This window comes from Xenopus laevis, chromosome 4L, assembly GCF_017654675.1.
Source record: "Xenopus laevis strain J_2021 chromosome 4L, Xenopus_laevis_v10.1, whole genome shotgun sequence".
Lineage (NCBI taxonomy): Eukaryota > Metazoa > Chordata > Amphibia > Anura > Pipidae > Xenopus > Xenopus laevis.
Genome location: NC_054377.1, coordinates 57838194 through 57857230, shown reverse-complemented (window position 1 = coordinate 57857230; position 19037 = coordinate 57838194).

Genomic DNA, 19037 nt, shown 5'->3' with positions numbered 1-19037 from the left:
AGAAATCTAGCTTTGTATATCTTTTTTCCTTTATTTCAGACCAAGTCTCGGACTTCTACGAAGGACTGCGGCCACAATTCTCCGTGTAGAAAAGCAAGAATGGCGTCTTTGAATAGCTGAAGAAGTGTACTTTACGGTAATATATAGTTTGTGGGGGTTATTTCAGAGTTTGGGGGTGTTTAGACTGAAAAACCACAAGTAGTACACATAGAGCGCAGCCCCCAGATTTTCAACTGCAATTGCCCTTCTGCATTGCTCCTGTTTTGGGGTGTTTGGTGGCTGCGTCTCTATGTGTATCCATACATAGGGGGTATCATTTCATTCAGGGGGACTTGCAGATTGTTATTGAGCAGGTTTTTGGTAGTTACCATGGATAGTTAGGGAGAAATCTAGCTTTGTATATCTGTTTTCCTTTATTTCAGACCAAGTCTCGGACTTCTACGAAGGACTGCGGCCACAATTCTCCGTGTAAAAAAGCAAGAATGGCGTCTTTGAATAGCTGAAGAAGTGTACTTTACGGTAATATATGGTTTGTGGGGGTTATTTCAGAGTTTAGGGGTGTTTAGACTGAAAAACCACAAGTAGTAAACATAGAGCGCAGCCCCCAGATTTTCAACTGCAATTGCCCTTCTGCATTGCTCCTGTTTTGGGGTGTTTGGTGGCTGCGTCTCTATGTGTATCCATACATAGGGGGTATCGTTTCATTCAGGGGGACTTGCAGATTGTTATTGAGCAGGTTTTAGGTAGTTACCATGGATAGTTAGGGAGAAATCTAGCTTTGTATATCTTTTTTCCTTTATTTCAGACCAAGTCTCGGACTTCTACGAAGGACTGCGGCCACAATTCTCCGTGTAGAAAAGCAAGAATGGCGTCTTTGAATAGCTGAAGAAGTGTACTTTACGGTAATATATAGTTTGTGGGGGTTATTTCAGAGTTTGGGGGTGTTTAGACTGAAAAACCACAAGTAGTACACATAGAGCGCAGCCCCCAGATTTTCAACTGCAATTGCCCTTCTGCATTGCTCCTGTTTTGGGGTGTTTGGTGGCTGCGTCTCTATGTGTATCCATACATAGGGGGTATCGTTTCATTCAGGGGGACTTGCAGATTGTTATTGAGCAGGTTTTAGGTAGTTACCATGGATAGTTAGGGAGAAATCTAGCTTTGTATATCTTTTTTCCTTTATTTCAGACCAAGTCTCGGACTTCTACGAAGGACTGCGGCCACAATTCTCCGTGTAGAAAAGCAAGAATGGCGTCTTTGAATAGCTGAAGAAGTGTACTTTACGGTAATATATAGTTTGTGGGGGTTATTTCAGAGTTTGGGGGTGTTTAGACTGAAAAACCACAAGTAGTACACATAGAGCGCAGCCCCCAGATTTTCAACTGCAATTGCCCTTCTGCATTGCTCCTGTTTTGGGGTGTTTGGTGGCTGCGTCTCTATGTGTATCCATACATAGGGGGTATCATTTCATTCAGGGGGACTTGCAGATTGTTATTGAGCAGGTTTTTGGTAGTTACCATGGATAGTTAGGGAGAAATCTAGCTTTGTATATCTGTTTTCCTTTATTTCAGACCAAGTCTCGGACTTCTACGAAGGACTGCGGCCACAATTCTCCGTGTAAAAAAGCAAGAATGGCGTCTTTGAATAGCTGAAGAAGTGCACTTTACGGTAATATATAGTTTGTGGGGGTTATTTCAGAGTTTGGGGGTGTTTAGACTGAAAAACCACTAGTAGTACACATAGAGCGCAGCCCCCAGATTTTCAACTGCAATTGTCCTTCTGCATTGCTCCTGTTTTGGGGTGTTTGGTGGCTGCGTCTCTATGTGTATCCATACATAGGGGGTATCATTTCATTCAGGGGGACTTGCAGATTGTTATTGAGCAGGTTTTTGGTAGTTACCATGGATAGTTAGGGAGAAATCTAGCTTTGTATATCTTTTTTCCTTTATTTCAGACCAAGTCTCGGACTTCTACGAAGGACTGCGGCCACAATTCTCCGTGTAGAAAAGCAAGAATGGCGTCTTTGAATAGCTGAAGAAGTGTACTTTACGGTAATATATGGTTTGTGGGGGTTATTTCAGAGTTTAGGGGTGTTTAGACTGAAAAACCACAAGTAGTAAACATAGAGCGCAGCCCCCAGATTTTCAACTGCAATTGCCCTTCTGCATTGCTCCTGTTTTGGGGTGTTTGGTGGCTGCGTCTCTATGTGTATCCATACATAGGGGGTATCGTTTCATTCAGGGGGACTTGCAGATTGTTATTGAGCAGGTTTTAGGTAGTTACCATGGATAGTTAGGGAGAAATCTAGCTTTGTATATCTGTTTTCCTTTATTTCAGACCAAGTCTCGGACTTCTACGAAGGACTGCGGCCACAATTCTCCGTGTAGAAAAGCAAGAATGGCGTCTTTGAATAGCTGAAGAAGTGCACTTTACGGTAATATATAGTTTGTGGGGTTATTTCAGAGTTTGGGGGTGTTTAGACTGAAAAACCACAAGTAGTACACATAGAGCGCAGCCCCCAGATTTTCAACTGCAATTGTCCTTCTGCATTGCTCCTGTTTTGGGGTGTTTGGTGGCTGCGTCTCTATGTGTATCCATACATAGGGGGTATCATTTCATTCAGGGGGACTTGCAGATTGTTATTGAGCAGGTTTTTGGTAGTTACCATGGATAGTTAGGGAGAAATCTAGCTTTGTATATCTTTTTTCCTTTATTTCAGACCAAGTCTCGGACTTCTACGAAGGACTGCGGCCACAATTCTCCGTGTAGAAAAGCAAGAATGGCGTCTTTGAATAGCTGAAGAAGTGCACTTTACGATAATATATGGTTTGTGGGGGTTATTTCAGAGTTTGGGGGTGTTTAGACTGAAAAACCGCAAGTAGTACACATAGAGCGCAGCCCCCAGATTTTCAACTGCAATTGCCATTCTGCATTGCTCCTGTTTTGGGGTGTTTGGTGGCTGCGTCTCTATGTGTATCCATACATAGGGGGTATCATTTCATTCAGGGGGACTTGCAGATTGTTATTGAGCAGGTTTTTGGTAGTTACCATGGATAGTTAGGGAGAAATCTAGCTTTGTATATCTTTTTTCCTTTATTTCAGGCCAAGTCTCGGACTTCTACGAAGGACTGCGGCCACAATTCTCCGTGTAGAAAAGCGAGAATGGCATCTTTGAATAGCTGAAGAAGTGTACTTTTCGGTAATGTATGGTTTGTGGGGGTTATTTCAAATTTTGGGGGTGTTTAGATGGAAAAACTGCAAGTAGTACACATAGAGCGCAGTCCCCAGATTTTCAACTGCAATTGCCCTTATGCATTGCTCCTGTTTTGGGGTGTTTGGTGGCTGCGTCTCTATGTGTATCCATACATATGGGGTATTGTTTTATTCATGAGAAGTTTGTCTTTCAAATTGTCTGTGGTTTCAACATTTATAACCGTGTTGTTTTGTCAGATTTACATTTGATCCTGCGTCTAAGTTTACATTTTAGAAAAAAACTAAAAATGCAACAAAAAAGCTCTAAATTTCATGATGCGCTGGTAAAATGTATTTCAATTTTGAGTAAAAAATACAGCACCCCTACAAACCTGAAGGTCTGTTGTTTCTAAAAATACCAAACTTGAAGGGATAATTTAAATTTACATATAAGTTATGCTGCATCAACTGTTACATGTGCTTATCTACTTTGTTCTGGTGTAAAATTCTAGAAAATGCTGATTTAGTTTGGGGGTTACTCCTGGACAAAAAAAGTGGGTTACTGATACATATTTGGTATCGTTGGACTTGGCAGGATCACGGCTTTTACAAACACAAAAAAAATGCTCGTAAAATCAACTTTTCTGTGGAAAAAAAACTCAAGATATACTCAATTTTTTAATAATTTTATTTTTTTTTTACATATTTCACCCAAAATACACACTAAATCTCCAGAAAAGTTGCAAAATTACACTTGCATGTCAAAGTCCAATTTATAACGAAAAAAACAATATATAATTTTCCTAGTTTCATGGAGGTTTTCCTACAGAAAAACCTTGTTAAACTGAACAAGTACCAAATGCTTAAAAAACGTCTGGCATTTCGCGTACCAGAAATGTGAAATTCTGCTGGCACTTAAAGGGTTAAAATTATAATTTAGATTTAGATCTTAATTTAGATTCTGCACACGTACCCCTAAATAAAGAGAGCTGAAGATTTCTACCGATATAGTATAATTGCTTGTGTCAGTGTCAGGCACTGTGATATTACAATGATATATAATCCTTCAGTTCCTTAACATTAGTATATACATTAACAAAAAATGGATAACATTAAGTGCCAGAGAACATCCTTTCATTGTGCTCACATCCTTTGACTTACTGGACAAAGAGGGATAAATGAATATGTAGTGATGCTCAGAGAAAGATTGTATGCAGTCATCCAATTGAAATATAGCTTTCATCCTAATTTATATGCAAGGAAAGATTACTTGATTGTGGTTTTAAAATCCAAAAGTCACTTTGGCCAACAACTTAATATATCCCAAGGGTAGAATATCTGACACTACAAAATGTAAAATAAATGCATAATGAATGCCAAGCGTAGAAAGAATTATTATCACATGCTGTTTTTAGTATTTCTTTGCTGGAACTCTGACCAAACAGTGAAAGGAAAGTATAGCTTAATGCTTTGTTACATTCAATACTTTTCCACAGTAACAATATAAACTCTAGTTGTTTAAAATGACTGAAATTACATTTGTATACAGCTATTTTATTTTGTATTGTTATCAAATTTCTAGAAATATTCCCTATTCTAGTTGCGTTCCCTATTACATTTACACATTAAGGTAAATTTTTTTCAGGTACCTATTAACCTATATGTGTTGTCATGGAAGCCCACACAGAAAACAAGCTCCTTAGAGATACTGCCTGTCTCATCATTCAAATCAGGACCTAAGTCCTACGCTGATAATTTACAGTGCTTGCCACTAAGTACAACAGGGGCCATTTATGATGCATGGGGAAGGGTGCAAGCTGCTATGGTTTTCTCAATTTGCTCCTGCCCCATGGGTGAGCACTGGTGGCCATACACGCACAAATATTTATTGTACGAAAGATGTTTTTATATGATAATCTGTGCATGCAGGGCCGCCATTAGAAATCACGGGACCCCGTACAACAACATTTTTCGAGCCCCCTGGGCCCGCCCACACTCACGCCCAAGCCCCACCCCATATCCCACCCACTCCACATCACAGTTAAAAGACCACACAGACATCAGCGCTAAAAAAGTAACCCCCCCACACAAGTTATAAAAAGCTATTGATGGTCAGAGCCCCCTTATAAGTGTAGCGCTATAGTAAATTGAGTGCACCTTACTCTACTATGGGCTTCACTCCTAGTACATATGCTCCGGATGAGACCTTAAATCTTAGGGAGTGAGCCTTCGCATCGAGGTGGAAGCAGGGTGTAGTGCAACTGTAACTGTAATCAGGGTGCAAAGAATTGGGCGCCAGTGGTTCTTATAACTTAACCAAATAACAGATTTATTGAACACAGTATACAATCCTCAGTGGAGTGTACATAGATCAGAGCAATGCAGGTTCATACAATACATTGAATAGGCAGTACTCACAACACCTTTAGTCAGTATGAATCTCCTCAGAGATAGGAACAATACATGCAGATTTGAGGAGGTACACCCAACTTTCAGCCTTTTCCCTAAGTGGAACCTGAGGGGAATCTATCTACCCTAGGTCTGTACACTTAGTCCCTACTTCTGGGCAATGAGTACCCTGGGATCTTAATCCCACTACAATCCTCGTAGGAGCCTCAGACTGCTCAGCTAAATAAACTGACTGACTATCACTCCTAGAGTGATCTATAAAGGTGAGTAGCCTATTCTTACTAGACCTGACCTGTCTAGGTTCCAACTCGAGCTCTGCCTCCTGCACAGGCTAGAGCCAGCACAAGATGGACACTGATAATCTGGCTTCAGAGCCTTTTATACTCTAGCACAGTGCCATCTGCTGGTCACTGTGGGCAACAACAAGAGTCAACAGTACCCCTCCCAACTGTATTTTAGGACCCATTTAGGTGTCCATAACATGGAGGAACTGCCTGCACAAAATACTAGGGGTGTTATTTTACACATCCCTACATTCTCCCCCTGGTGAATAGCTTACGTCAAGCAAGGAACATATTCATATCAAGGCAAAAATACATTACAACAATAACACATGTATTGTATTTACTGTAGGGTTAACTTCCCCTCCAGTAGCCTCTTCATAGGCCTACTAGGGAACCATGGTTAACCTGAAAAGAAAGCAGTTTAGACATACAGTATCATGCTAGGAGCCCATTACGAAAAATAAGCAGTTAAGGCACATCTTGCTAGAAACCATTTTGAGAAATATATCTCTATCATAGAACAGTGGTCTAAGTCTTCTCACTACTGGAGACTTAGTACATTCATATCAAACACTTTACCAAAAAGTGATACTTAGCCATTACCTTATAACCTCTTCGGGGTAACTCTCCTGAGTAACCCAGGTACAATGGCATATCTGAAAGAAACAGCATCATAGAAAAACAATTTATTTTACTGTCACTTAACTGTGCATTTATTAGTGTCACATTTCATATCATTGTGGCAACACCATAGCATTCATCTTATCATATAACCACTCTTGAGTACTGTCCAGGTACCCTGGGTCAATAACTCCCTGAAAAGAAAGGCACAAGTTAGACATACTGTTTTTCCTCAAATACTTTAGCATTCCAGTCCATATAAGAACCTGAACCCATAGTCATTTTGTATATGCACTTAGGAGGGTAAAGGGAAAAATTGGATGAACCTACAAAACGTGTAGGTGTTAACTAAAACAGTCCTTAGACCTATCTCCAAGAGGAGCAAAAGAAGAAAAATCCTTCCCTGAAGAAAGTTCAGTCACTTTGGAGGGACAGGAAAACAGGTAGCTCACAATAGCTGTAAACAACTCCCATGGAGTATCATCAGTGGAAAACAAACCACCACCCACCAGTAGACTCAAATCATGTGAAGAAACCTGGCCTTGGTGTCTTCATAGGGAATGTAATATTTGGGATGAGGTTTGTCCACCCATTGGCCATCTCCCAAATAGACTTCCAAATTAAAGTACTTGGTGGGGTTGTAGTTGACACAACTTTTCACGGCATTTTTCAGAATGGTGCGGCCATACCACCACTCTTTCTCAATAGAGCGCAGGTACTGCCAATCTTGCTCACGCCTCACCTTGTCAGGGTTTGTGAGGCAACTGTGGTGCATCTTTTCTTTTCTTAGGATCTCGTCGATCGGTCAATTCTCATAGGATACAGCCACCTTCTCGTACACCCACAGAGGAGCATAGGGCATAAAGTAACCCCACTTTCTATGGACATGGAAGTTGATTACTCTCTGCACTCTGGAGACAGAAGTAAACACATTCGGATCTGCCCGGCCTGGCAGCACCCAAAAATCTTTTTCCTCCTCGGGTCCTATAATGGGAGGAGCAATGAAGCTACAAGGCACTTCTGTAGGAGGACCTGGACCATGCTCAGCTTCTGGAGCCTCCTCATATTCTTCCCATCCTGGAGCTGGTCCTAAGAGATTGTCTCCCTTAGGCTTGGGAAGAGCAGCAAGTAGGTTCTTTTCCCTCTCTAGGGATATCTTTCCCCACTCGTAGTGGTGCAATTCAGCCACTTGAGTGCTCTCTTCTGGCTCACTAGGAGTTTGAGGCACCATCACTTTGGGGCAAACGAATTTGATTGGCTCACTCACCACAGACCTTTTACTTTGGCACCGAATCTGTGCAGGAACTTCCAGTATGGATTCATCAGCACTGTTCACACTGGAGGACATCAACTTATCCAGCAGATCCTCATCATCCTCCAATATTGGAGGGTCTCGAATGGAGGTAGCTATGGGTGCAATCGGCCCCAATCGGTTAAAGGAAAACTTCCTCCAGTCCACGTCATGGCCTATGACTGGAAGTGGAGTAGGAACAGGAAGGGCTGTATAAATGGTGACAGTCAAATCCCCACAAGGCTCCGAATCACTGAGCAACACTTTGCGGGATGAAGACTTTGACTCAGAAGAATTAGACCTCACATGAGGAGCGGCAGCTCCTGGAACAACCATAGGAGTTTTGGAAACTTGAGATTCAACCAGCGGGTTCTCGGTTCCAGAATTCAAAACATGCTGAAAGTACTCCTCCTCCGAGGATATAAGAACAGCATCAGGCCTGCAGGCCACATCAACTTCAGGCGCGTGCCACGCCCTTTCCAGACAGTCCTCTGGTAGCGGTTCTGTAGCAGGAACACAACAAACGGGGGCCCCTATAGCAGAAGGGGTACACACTTCTCCCCCTGGTGCATCCGACACTGCTGTAGATACAACCAAAGGTGTAGGCATCACGGCCGCCAAAACATCACACAAGCCCTCAGGCTTCTACGAAGGGGTAGTGGAGCACACATCTGCCGTCCAGCCGGACGGGGTTGTTTCACTGACCGCAGCCGCGGTCACGGGCACATCTCCCTCAAGCGGAACCACTTCGGTTGGGGAGGCATACTCAGAATTGAGTGAAGACTCACTGGGTGTCTCATCTAATACACTCTCTGGTGCGGGTACAAAGGCCGACCCTAGCGCGGGTTCTGGGAACTTCTCTGGGACAGGTTCTTGTGCGGGGGTCGCAGCCGCTGACACCCCCGGGGCCTCCTCTATCCTTTCGTAGACAAGAATAGTCTTGCCGCTCACCTTGTCCCGTGTCCTCTCCACCAATGGAGGTTGATCAGCCCGGTTAAATGGTCCCATCCATAAGCGGGTTTCGCATTGCAAACAAACGCCATCCGGGTCCTCCAAGGCTTTGGGCACTTCCATATCACACACGCCACAGGCCGGAATCATCATTCCCCTTTCACTCGGGGTAAAGGTACCCTGGTACACATACTGCCATTCGGGCTCCACCCGGGTAGGAGCACACGGCACTGGGTTCTCTTCAGGCACTTGAACCTCCGGTTCAGCAACAGGCTCCGCCATCTGCTTTTTCGCATCCGCTAACTCCAGCAGGGTTGAAGCAAGATACAAAATGGCTGCAGTACTGTCTTCTACACTGGGACGCCACGCCATGACCCTGGAGGCACCTCCTCTGTTTGGTCTGACACGCCTCCTTTGTCTCTTTCGCGCGCTCCCCAACTTAACCCTCACTGAGCAGGGTATTGAGGGGGAATGTGACGCAGTACAAATTTCCACAGCAGTAACTTCTTCGGAAACTCCCCCTGGTGGATCACTCTCAGCAGGGGCACATTCGGGCATCACATTAACACAGGCCACTTCTATGGCAGGAGAGTTGTTCAGATTCACTGCACACAACTCCGTCGTTAATAAAGTAATATTTGAATCCACTTCCAAACATGGAGACACATTAGCACTGGGCCCAGACTCTTCCTGGGGCAAGGCCACTACATCACTCGCATCTCCCTTGTCACTGAGAGCGAGGGGAATTGCAATTATTGGAGGGCTTTCTTCTAGCAACAGCACTACTGGGCTCTCAGGCTCACACGGCCGCTCAGTAGCAAAGGCCTCCTCGGTTGAGCAGTCCCCTCTATCAGTAGATTCAATTAGTCCCGTACTCTCTCTTGATTCTACCGGGCCCTCCGGCTCAGGCGGTAGTACGTCAGTGGGGACCCCGGACTCCTCCGGGTAATCTACTCTGTCAACGGACCCAGTAACCCTTACACTCTCTTCATATTCAGAAGGCGGGTTACAAAGTGCAGCAGCACGGGCCTCACTAAGGTTTTGCGGTGTAAAATAGTCCTGATAAACACACGGGCAACCTTCTGCAGGGACGCCCATAGGATACACTCTGGAGGGCCAAGTTTCCTGGTAAGGCTCATCAGGGACCCAGTATAAGAACCTGACCTTTCCTTTTTCCATGGAGGGCCCCTGAGTGACATATTCAAGCCCTTCGAATAACGGGTTATCCATAAGAGCGTGATGCACACTATCTGGAGGGCAACACTCGGGTATGCCGTCAACCACAACGGCCTGACACGGCTCCACTTTCTCTAAAAGAGCCCACAGATACACAGCAGAGGGGGTTATCACCGTTTTCCCCTTTTTGTGGGACTGTGCTGGCAGGCTTGCATAAACACAGGGACAACAATCCATGAGGGAAAATCCTAGAGGGCCCCTCACCATCATCAGGGAGCTCATTTTCTACTTGCCACAATAGCCGCACAGTGTCCTGAATCTCTGAAGGAGCACGGGCTATGAATCGGTACCCCATAAATCTTGGGAACATACTAAAAGGCCATGCAGCTAAATACACAGGAGCGAGTGGGTGAACTCCATCTATCACCACCGCTCGCCGAGGGTTTACACCTTCCTTAATAGCCCAGGCATACACTGCGTCAGAAGTTATCAAGCCTGGGATAACTGAGGGGAAATGACCCTTCATTTCTTTGGGCAGTATAGTAGGCATTTTCACTATGGCCAAATACTATACTGTGACTGCGCCAGAATATTTGAACGGAAGAGAAGAACCACAGAAGTCTCCTGCCTCTTTCCTGGCCTTTTTCCTATTGAGTCCGCACCTGCAGCGCCTGTCACACTAGGCTGCAGTGCGGTGTTACAGTTTAACCCTTCTCGAGCCCCACGTACTGGGCGCCAAAATGTAGCGCTATAGTAAATTGAGTGCACCTTACTCTACTATGGGCTTCACTCCTAGTACATATGCTCCGGATGAGACCTTAAATCTTAGGGAGTGAGCCTTCGCATCGAGGTGAAAGCAGGGTGCAGTGCAACTGTAACTGTAATCAGGGTGCAAAGAATTGGGCGCCAGTGGTTCTTATAACTTAACCAAATAACAGATTTATTGAACACAGTATACAATCCTCAGTGGAGTGTACATAGATCAGAGCAATGCAGGTTCATACAATACATTGAATAGGCAGTACTCACAACACCTTTGGTCAGTATGAATCTCCTCAGAGATAGGAACAATACATGCAGATTTGAGGAGGTACACCCAGCTTTCAGCCTTTTCCCTAAGTGGAACCTGAGGGGAATCTATCTACCCTAGGTTTGTACACTTAGTCCCTACTTCTGGGCAATGAGTACCCTGGGATCTTAATCCCACTACAATCCTCGTAGGAGCCTCAGACTGCTGAGCTAAATAAACTGACTGACTATCACTCCTAGAGTGATCTATAAAGGTGAGTAGCCTATTCTTACTAGACCTGACCTGTCTAGGTTCCAACTCGAGCTCTGCCTCTTGCACAGGCTAGAGCCAGTACAAGATGGACACTGATAATCTGGCTTCAGAGCCTTTTATACTCTAGCACAGTGCCATCTGCTGGTCACTGTGGGCAACAACAAGAGTCAACAGTACCCCTCCCAACTGTATTTTAGGACCCATTTAGGTGTCCATAACATGGAGGAACTGCCTGCACAAAATACTAGGGGTGTTATTCTACACATCCCTACATAAATTAAAAAAAATTGCTAGGGGATTAAAAAAAAAACCCCAAAAAAAAAAACAAACTGGTGTTCAGTAGAATTGAACTCAAGGATTCAGGACTTCAACTTTGCCTGCTTTTGTAACTTTGGGTCTTTTGGCTGCTTCAGGACTTTCATTTCGGCCGTTTTTGTGACTTCGGGTCTTTTCGCCACTTCAGGACTTCAATTTCGGCTGTTTTCGTGACTTTGGGTCTTTTCGCCGCTTTGGGACTTCGGCTTCGGCTGTTTTCGTGACTTCGGCTTCGGTTGTTTGGCACTTCCGCATACGGCAACCTATGAAATGGCCACACGGCTCGGGCGCTCATAAGGGGGGCCTGGCTCTTTCAAAAATGCAGCACTGCCGGGCCCCCCTTCAGGCCCGGGAAACTTGTCCCCCCCCTGATGGTGGCCCTGTGTGCATGTGTGGTGGGAGACAAGGCAACAGATGTTGGTAAAAAGCCTTGGATATCGTATAGTGCCTGAACATCGTAATGTTAATGCTGAATTGTCAGATAAACCAACAGAATTCTTTTTGTTTTTACCTACAAATCTGACGATTCAGCTCTTAACATTAGGAGAGTGGATGAAAGATCTTTCATACGACCATTGGTTGTGGGAAAGATCATAATTGTAGCATGTATGGCCACCTTTAGAGTCAGGTCCTTTCACTCCAGAATCCTTTTTGCATTAGTGAGGAGGTGGTTGATGCATGTTAGTATTCACAATCCCATCCAGTTTGTCCATCATTCAGAAGTACGGGTTTGCTGATGGATGTATGTTTCAAAGAAGCCATATGGCAGACCGTATGCACAGTGCTGCTGTTTATTATGATCCAGTGCTGTAGTAGGCAGGTAGTAGGAAGGTGGGTGTCTAGGTCCTACCCTGAACCCACCTCACATGTTCAGTACTTTAAGAAACAATCTCTGTGGTTACTCTACTACAGTTCACAAATTCCAACAAGCCCATGGCAATGTTCCCCTTAATGCTAGAGGTTTTAGTCTGGAAATATTTGGGTGGAGTAATGCTGCTATTGAAAGTTTGCCTCTAAACCTATACTATATATAGAAAAGCTTTTTCCAAGTCACTAGGACCAAGGGCTAATTTGATGCAAAAGGATTCTCTAATCCTCTGTGACACTCTCTTCTTGGTTTAATGCAATCTTCACTGAAGGCATTAATACTTTTTTTTAGCTGAAAGCTGCTAAACAATATTATATCTGCCTAGAGCTTGATAAAAGTGTAATACTGGTAAGCAAATGTGCATGTATACTCTCTGTATGTTAGCTTACAACGAGACTGACCAATAGTCAAAAGAGATTTTCATTCTCACAAATCTCTTAGTTCCTTTTAACTACATCATCAAAGACATGTTCTTGCACCATATTTATATTTTCTAGTATTCAGATATCGGAATGGGTTAACTATCTCTTCATACTAGTTTCATGTACCTTCTTTTCAACAATTGAATTCTTTCCCTTGTGTTTACCTGTAATTTGTCGGCAACCCCGGATTCTTAAGTGCCCTATTACCATGACAACTCTATCAGACATTTACTGCCCAAGACTCTCCATGTCTCTCTTCTCGGTGAAGTGCATTATCCTTCCAGGGCTGATTTTCTTGACATTTGCAGCTCATCTCTTTGAAATGAAAGTCATGTTACAATTACCACCATCACAGGCTGATTCAACCCCTGCTATGCCAGCTAGGAAACGTGAATTGAGAGCAGAAATGATTCCTATATTGGATCATTCTCCTTCAACTGTAAATTAATTCCTGACTGATTAGCAGTGAAATTCCTCTGAACATGCCTTTAAAGAAGAATAAACAATCTTACACTTTGCAATACAATTATTGTTTTGCTGTGCTCCTTAGTATGGCATAAACACATTCACAAGATATAACAACTGCAGATCAGATACCTTTCAATGGACACCATGAAATATACATAAAAAGTATTTAATTTCATAATCTGTCAAAGCTGCCTTAGCTTCTTAATCAGATGTTAATTAAAACAGAAATGGAGAAGCTCAAACACAGTGTGGAAGAGGGGATGCAGCAGGATTCTGTAATTGTCAAATTGTTCCTGATATGATTAACTGCTCTTATGAAATCAAGGTGGATATGTTCTGCCTAGGGTACAGGATCATATGGTGATTAAAGTGATACTGACACTAAAAAATGAATTTTAGCATATGAATGTACATTAAATGTTACCTGTAGGTCATGTTGATCATTTTTTGCTGAGAGGTTTGTTTTTGTATATAATTGTTAGTTGAAGTTCCTAAGCCTGACTCTCTGACACTCTGACTTTGCCAACCTGACTGTCCCATCTCAGCCTGTTAGTTACAGTTTCTAATGCTAACGGACTCCTGCTGCACAAATATGGCAGCCCCCTCATACAGGAACATGGGGGATCAGAAAGGTAATGTAAAAGCATCATGCAAATACTTTATGCCAAAGTTAGAAGTAGCTTGCAAAGCCAATATTATAATAGATGTAAAAAAAAGTTTAATTTCAGGTGTCAGTATCTCTTTAAGGGATGGGCCATGGAGGTCAGAATTAAAGGAGAGATTTATGAAAGTTTGACATTTTTAATATTTTCCAGGCATTTTTTCAGCAATCTTTTAGATAAAGATTCATAAATTTAGCATTCTTTTCAATCTGCACTTGATTGCAATAGTATTATAATCCTAATGAACAAGACATTATTGAGTGATTTTTGGGGCAGCTGTAACTAGGTAAATTGATCCCTCAGAGCAGTAACCCATAGATTAGTTTTTATTATCCTACTTGCAGTAAGTACTGGCCAACACAGTATACTGTAGTTTTAAAGAAAAGATGAAGGGTAATATTATACAATGGAGAGTTTTGGGATTTAGACTTTTGTTTTCTATGACAGAAAAAGATTTGCAGAAAAAATGTAACGTTTTATATTTAAAAGTAACGAAAAGATGATACAGAAAGATAATAAAACTGCATAGTCATATTCAGTTGAGAAACTCGCCTCAGGTGGCACTCCCAGCAATTTAAAAGGGGAGGCAAAAAACTGTTCCTGGTAACTTTAAAGAGCCAAAATTCTAATTTTTCAAACTGTCTCTTTTAGTGTGCTAGAGCTATGGCACTCTCTGCACTAGCCATGCGCCCCCCAGTCTGCTCTGATGCTTAAAAAGGTGTAAAATGCATAAATATAAGAGGTCCCTAGAGGAATATTAAAATTCATTTGCTGATAAGTTCTGAATCTGCAGGTTCCGCATCCCTTCCAAAAGTGCCAGGTCTGCCAAGCTTGTCTCAATATAGATCCTTTGCTGCCATTAGTAGTAACACATAAAAGTTCAAGAACGATTAAAAATATTAAGAAACTTAAATTTTCAGCACTATAAGGACTAGCTGTCCACCCAGCATTCCTGTCTTTATGAGGTCTGTAGAGTTATGAGAACAGTTATGAAGACAAGGTATCTCTGTAACCTACAAGGCACATTCATTTCTCCAATTAGGGCGAAAACCTCTAACAGCTTGCATGCAATTTAACAAATACATAAGTGCTTGCCTTGTAGACTGCATTTCTGTGTTAGCATGCTATTTATTATGTGCAAGTCAGTTGCAATTATAGGTACCACATACAAAGGAAACACTTGAAGTAAGACATCCTCCAAGTAATTGTTAGTTCCCGAGCTCCCTTTATCCATGCATTTTGTATTTTGCTCTTTAGTGTGTATCCTGGCGCAAGTAACTTTGGGAGCTTTACCTGGAACTTTCTTCTTCTCTTTAAAAATTCCCCAAATGACAGCACTGTTTTTTGGACAACACCTGGATCAGACACTAGAAAGGAGAGGAGCTACAACAAGGTCCTGGACACTGTTCATATATAGAAGATAATCTAAATAGCCTGTTCTTTAGTCATTCTTTTTGTGGCTCCAATTAACAAACCATTATCACATTGCAGCCACAGCAACTATAAAACTAAGGTAAGTATAAAAACAGATTTAGAAAATCTCTCCCCATATACCTAACTTGGATAAGAAACAACATTTTTGCCCAAGGTCTAAGCAACACTCTCTTCCAAGTATGGCAATGATTAGGCATGATCACAGATAAACTTACATTTAGGGGCAGATTTATAAAAGGTTGAATTTCAAATTTTTTACTCTTATAAATTCAAATGTATTTACAACTCGAATGTTATCTTATTTAAGTAAAAACTCTAAAATTCTAATGAATGTTACTAACTTGAAAGCTCAAATTGAATTAGAAACAAATTCAAATTAAACTCGATTCGAGTTTCTCTCTAATGTCAAGAAGGCTGTTAACATCTTCAAATGGGTCAACAAATCCCTGCCATTGATTTGTAAATGAATTCAGCAGATTTTAGATTTGAAATATTTGAATTAGAATTTTTCTAATTGAGGTGTGATAAATCGCACATTCTAATTTACATTAAAATCGGTGCTTTTAAATTCCATGTTTGCTCAAAGAATGGAAAGGCGGCACTCCGGTTACTCCCGAAACGCATCAGGTGATGTTGGTTAGTGACCTGTTGGAATAAACCACATTTTTATTTAACTGGAGTGCAGCCTTTCCATTCTATGAGCAAACATTATTTCAGTGGGAACATAATAATGGCAGAGCACCGAGAATAAAAATGGAGCTACACTAAGGAAAACACACAGAAGGTAAGTTTTGTAGTGGCCTAAATCTCCTTTTTTAACTTTTAAATTCAATTTGTGAGTTTTGACACAAAAAAATTAAAAATTCGAATTATAATCAAATTTACAATTCGAACCTTAATAAATCTACCCCTTATACCTGTATCGGATCTGACACAAAAATACTGATTCATACAAAACCAACATTTCCCCCTAAACCAGTTAATGCATTTCATCAAACAAAAACCAACCCAACTAACAGGTAAAGATAAAAAATAATCTTATAGACTTCTTATGGGCACGCCACCATACCATAAAATCAACTGCACAAATCTATAGACAGATCAGAACATCCACAGATCAAGAAAAACACAATGCTAACCTAACAAAATGGATGTCAATAATTCCACAATCGGAAACAGAAGACCTTCTCCAATACTACATACATATTATGAAATGCATACCAGCTAGCAAATATCAGGAAATGTCCTACTGTACATCAAATCCTACATCACTCGTATCTTACACCACTCAAAAGATTTCACATAGGCACCACCACCTCAGACAGATGCTTGATATGTGGTAACCCTAGAGCGGATATGATACACTAGACACCTTACTATACAAATTTACCAACACACAACATGGTATGAAATGTTAAAACTGCTTCCATTGAGAAAATATTACATTACTACTGGATGGTCATAATACTTTTGACTCAGGTTTATTCATGTTATTTAATATTTAGATTTAAGTTGATTCACTTTTGATGTTTCTATTTTCCTATTTCTATGTCATTACACTTGTAAATTCAAATAAAGACAATAAAAAAAACAGCATATTTGTATTTGACATGTTTTCCAAGTTTGAGGAACAGCTTATTGAATGCTGTTAGCATTTGTGAAAATGAAGCAGAGAGTGTCTTTCATGCTTTGGAGTGGAGCATTGGAGGACAGACAGAGTAAATGGACCAGAAACATATAGTACAGTATAAATGTATAAATAAAATACAAGTACAGATGTACAGCTGCACTGTTATCCTGGACTGTAGATACGACTGCTATCCTGTGGTTAATATTAATAACGATTATTCTGTTAGTTGCTTCATGCTGTTGAGCAGAAAAAAAAATGAGGCAGAGCTTTTAAGCACAATTAGAGATTTTGCTTTAAAACTTGGTTGCCAGTGGAGATTTCTTTTCAGAACAGATGTTCTGCAATAGCTCAAATGTTGTTGATAGCATAAGGGATATGTGTAGCTGAATTAATTGGAGTTTTACAGGTCATTTCTTCTCAATCTGATTGTATGCTAGATTTTTTTGCCTAGGATATGCCATGGGTAACACTGCATACAGGACAACAGCCTATTGCATTAATTCAACTTGGACATATAAAAAGTGTATGTTATTCATTATATTTTATTTTATATAGGGTTACATATTATATTTGGCACTACCTACTGAATTCTTCAGACACAGCAAGAGTTTGTTACCAAGGAGCATGAAGATTAAATAACTTGCTTAAGATTATTTAGAAAATACATGTTTTCTACTATAGGTATGGGATCAGTTATCTGGAAACCAGTTATCCAGAAAGCTCTCAATTATGGTATGGCCATCTCCCATAGATACCATTTTAACCAAATCAGGCAATTTTTAAAAAATGATTAACTTTTTCTCTGTTATAATAAAATAGTACCTTGTGCTTGATCCAAACTAAGATATAATTAATCCTTATTGGTAGCAAAAACAGTTTATTTCTGGATTTTCTAGTAGACTTAAGGTGTTCAAATTATGGAAATATCCGTTATCAGGAAAACCCAAGGTCCTGAGCATTCTGGATAACAGGTCCCATTCCTGTATAATGATGTTTCCAACTGTCATGCAGAATTAGTAACCTCTAATTTTAGAGAGTGGAGCTGATTTTAAGACCTTCATGAAAGCTCTAGCGTTTACTGTACATGTGATTACATTTATAAAGACATAAGAACATAAAATGATCAGTCTTGTTTTGTCTTCATAGTTCAATTTACTGTATAATTGGTATTTCAATTATTTACTTTTGATGACCTCCTTGTGTTTATGGATACAATAAGAAAAAGCTACTGGAGCTTCAATTATTTCAGCAGGCGTATATTTGTGACAAAATTCCGTGTTTTACCATCAGCTAATTCTTTTTTGAGGGAACATATGTCTGAAATTATTGTCTGTTGACTTCAATGCAGTTTGTGTGAAAAAAACGCATAGATTTCAAAGCATTTTTATTGAGAAAGAAAAAACACTGAAAAAAACACCAATTTTTTTCGTTGTAAAAAATGCCAGTGATCCTTTTGGTGGGACTTTCAGAGCCAGTTCATGAGTATATATTATTTAAGGACAGTGGCTGATGGGGAGATTTGTCGCCCGCGATTATTTATGAGCGATTGCGATAGACAAATCTCTGTATTGGCCACTCCCCTTATGCAAAATGGACAATATAAAACAACTTGTTTTAGACAAGCAATACAAGATGGCCAAACACAGCAGAGCTGATAAACACCCTGCAATAATATAGGACTTTCCCTTCAGTTATCAATTTGTACATGTACAGGATCGAGTAAATAGTATGTCAAGTAAGATTCATCATTTTTAATTTTGGTGTTACTGGCCTTGACAATATTAGAAAATCAAGCAGTATAATTCAATGAAGCACATAATGTATGTATGTATGGCATACATACAGAATTTGAGGTGTAAACAATGCAGGGGCCAGTTAATCTCAGCACTGATACTTTTCAAAGCATACACAAGGTAAGCAGTCCCAGCAGGCAGACTTTCATGTTGGGGGCCACACAAGGGGGGTCACGGGCCACCAGTTGGACGGCCTTGTTCTACAACATTGGACTGCCTGTAAATATCTTTCTACATTT